Source organism: Lycium ferocissimum, chromosome 10 (genome assembly GCF_029784015.1).
Source record: "Lycium ferocissimum isolate CSIRO_LF1 chromosome 10, AGI_CSIRO_Lferr_CH_V1, whole genome shotgun sequence".
Taxonomy (NCBI): Eukaryota; Viridiplantae; Streptophyta; class Magnoliopsida; order Solanales; family Solanaceae; genus Lycium; species Lycium ferocissimum.
This window is the reverse complement of record NC_081351.1, coordinates 31,001,245-31,004,794: the sequence shown is the minus strand read 5'-3', so window position 1 is coordinate 31,004,794 and position 3,550 is coordinate 31,001,245. Positions and strand designations below refer to the sequence as shown.

Sequence of the window (3,550 nt, the reverse complement as noted above, 5' to 3'; positions counted from 1 at the left end):
TGGGATAAACAATGCTGAAATCAGTATTTTTGATTCGAAGGAGCTTCCTATATCTGCGATCGGGTCATATATTCTAGACAAAACTCAACTGCCCTCCATAAGACACAGACATCGCAAGAATAATTTTTTTTGAAAGCTGTTTTTTGGCTATATTTTTCTCAATCTATGGGTTGTGAATTACCCCTGTATAGTTTCCCGATGTAGGCTCGATGGCAGAGGTTTTTTGGCCTAGTCCCCCTCTGTCTATGTTTTGTATATTTTTGTCAATCAATAAAAAGGTGGCACCACTTATGGCGTGAATTATATATAAAAAAAAAATGACAAGTTTAGGGGGCTGCATATGCATTAAGCCTAAAATAATTAATAGTATTGAGCTAAGATAACAAAATCGAAATACTTTTTACTGTTATATATGAGTTGTTGAGTTCTCTTGATATGAAGAAAAAGCTTAGTGAAATGGAGCAGAGTTCAAAAATTACTTTAGATAACAAGTGTGAATTCATATGGAATCTTTTTTTTTTTTTAAATCTCCTTGTCTAAATTTCTGACTTTCCCACTGCCTCCATAGATCTAAGAACGATGATCAAGCCTCCATAAGTTGGAGATTGGTTTGAGATATTATTCCCTCCATATGTGTTTAATCTACTAAAATTGATATGCTAGTTAAAATAGAGCCTCAGAAATTTGTTTTTTTTTTATTTTTTTTATCAAGCTAATATTTGTATATTAAGTGGGAACTTAGCATAAAACTACCCTTTAATATGGTAGAAGATACATATTTAGGAATAACTAGTTTGTTAACTGGTAATCAAACCCATACTATTGTAATTGAAGTGGTGACATACGTCTACCATTGTGTGCTAGCTTTAAGAAAAAGTTAAAATTTTGTTTTTACTAGTTTATGTAATCTATTGGAAACTCAACTGGGACACCATAACATATTAAAAATGCTGCTGATTGTTCCAAAAAAGTTTTAAGACTTTAGCCAGACAATAAAGAATATTAATAAGTAAGACGAATTTTGTACAAAGTACAGACTATATATACCAATCTACAGAGCATTTCTTACATATAGGTCATGGATATGAATGATGATGAATACACTTCTAATAAATCGAATTTTATGAAGTTAGTACCCTATGCCTAATATTCCCCAATATATAGGAACTTTTATTTTGAGACTTTTTTGATAAGTGGCGATCTTGATTCACGAAGTCTTCTTTCGTTGACCAATAATGTTGCAAACCTGTCACCAAAAAAGATTTTAATGATTTAACTTATGATAAAAATAATGTATAATTTCAATTTCTTATATTTAGATACAACATAGCAGTAAGACACAAAAATATATTATGCTATTAATGAATACATGGTTAAATCGATGCTTAATATATTAATTTAGTCACAAAGGACAAAGGGCCTTTTCTAACACATTTTTTTGTTGTCCAATAGTAGCGTAATTTTGTTTTCAAATATTTGACATACTTCCCATTTTATTTTCTCAAAGTTGTGATAATATACCTCTTAAGGGCTTCCTCATTAGTGCCTCCTTTAGGAATTGGTTCTGTCAAACCTGTTTCCAAATTAACCCTTGAAAGTGGCTTCTTCAATAAATTTTCCCCTATTTCTACTAGCCTCTCCAAATTTTCCTTTGTAGCCACATCCACTGAAGCTTCTGTCCCACTCAATTCATCCTCCTGTTATTAATTTCAACGATCAAAAAATTTATTAATCAACCATTACCTATTAAAATCCTTCCAAAAAGAAAAGAAGGATAATAATAAGACACAAGAAAATGATACGTACTTGAATTCGAAGGTAACTATTTTCACTGTGAAAAGCTTGAAAAACAACAGAATTATGGTAATCAACCATATCAAGACTTGATTGAGTGAATACTTCGACCAAAGTGGTGTGGAACCTTTGTGAAATAACCAATCGACAATACCCCATTTGGCTGCCATGGATGAATTATATTTTTGTTCACATTTTGCAGCTCCCGTTCCTATTGATATTACAAGGAAACGCCCATAATCCAGGGGGGTTTATTGGGAAGAAATCTAGGTTGTCCTTTAAAATTTCTTTGCTTACTTCCGATATTGCAACCAAACACTGAAAAACAACATGCCAACATATTTTTAAAAATATTAAACTATTCATTAAAAAATTACATTAACAGTATATACAAGTTAATTTTTTTGTATTCATAAATTGTAGTACCGGATTATTTGCAGCAACACCACCATCAATGAGATGATGTTCTCTAACTTTGCCTTTGCTATCTTCAACTTTGAAAGAATGAGCAGGAAAATAAGTAGGAGCTGCTGAAGTACTAATACAAACATCGGACATCTTTGCATCATAACATGCTGATCGTTTCGTCTGCAACCAAACAATCAAGATCCCATTTGGTTAAGAACTAAATCACTACTAAAAAAACAAGAATTAGCGACATGCAAATTTTGTAGCTAAACAAAAAATCGGTTGCTAATTCTATTTCCTGATGGATTGGTAACGGATTATTGGCGGGTTATCATCAAATTTTGTTAGCTATCAGCAATTTAGCGACAGAGCAGTGACTATAGTGAATAGTGGAGTAGTAGTTTACAGGAAACGCTTACTCACGTTTGCGTCAAACTAATTAATATGATTAAGTACTGAATTAAGATGGACTTAGGAAGATGTACCTCATAAGTGGAGAAAATGGTAGGGTGCAACTTCTTGATATCAAAAGTAGGAATTACAACGTTAGTGATAGTGTTACTAAGGCGAGTATCTTTCAATTTTTTCCTGATCAAGTCATGCAGGTACTTGCCATCGTATTTTGGTCCTATTAGAGTTTGCACTATATTCCCAATTGGAGCAAATAAACCGCTGCATGTTTGTGAGTTCAACAAATTAAAATTGTAGTTTAGCCGTAGTACAAATAAAAGGAAACACTAGAGAATAAATTATATAAATGTATACCACTTCTTTTGTGGAAAAATCCTTGGACAGTGCTCTAAGTAGAATGGGGTAATATCTTTTGCAGCATAAAGTGGACGATTGTTTTCGTCGGGAGCCGTTAGCATGGCCGCCACAAGGCCACCGGTGCTCGTTCCAGCAATCACATCAAAGTAATCTGCAAGTCCTGCGTCCTTTCCATCCAATTCCTGCAAATTTAGTATGACCAGTTTTATTTGCCATGCGTGCAAAAAATAAAGTTCTAACAGAGGAATTGACGGATCATTATGTATAATAATTATGTGTATAAAAGAAAATTGACCTGAAGGTAGGATTCAAGAAAACTGAGGATGGTAGCTGGAATAATTCCTCGAATGCCACCTCCATCAATGCTTAGAACAGTGATCAAGTCCCCGTAAGTTGGAGGTTGGATTTGAGATGTTTTTCTCTCCATTTGTGATGATTTAATCTTCTAAACTGATATTTTAATCAAAAGAGGGTAATAGAACTGATTCTTAATGAATAAAATAATATTACTGTAAGAGCTAGAAAGCTTGGACGAGAAAGGGGTTGAATTTATGAATTGTGTGTATTATGAGAATATTAT

At 33.1% G+C, this 3,550-nt stretch overlaps 1 pseudogene; it reads right to left on the bottom strand.

The window, feature by feature from the left end:
- Window positions 1-1,345: 1,345 nt before the first annotated feature.
- LOC132035316 (patatin-like protein 2) lies at window positions 1,346-3,086 on the bottom strand (annotated as a pseudogene).
- Between the last annotated feature and the right edge of the window lie 464 nt (window positions 3,087-3,550).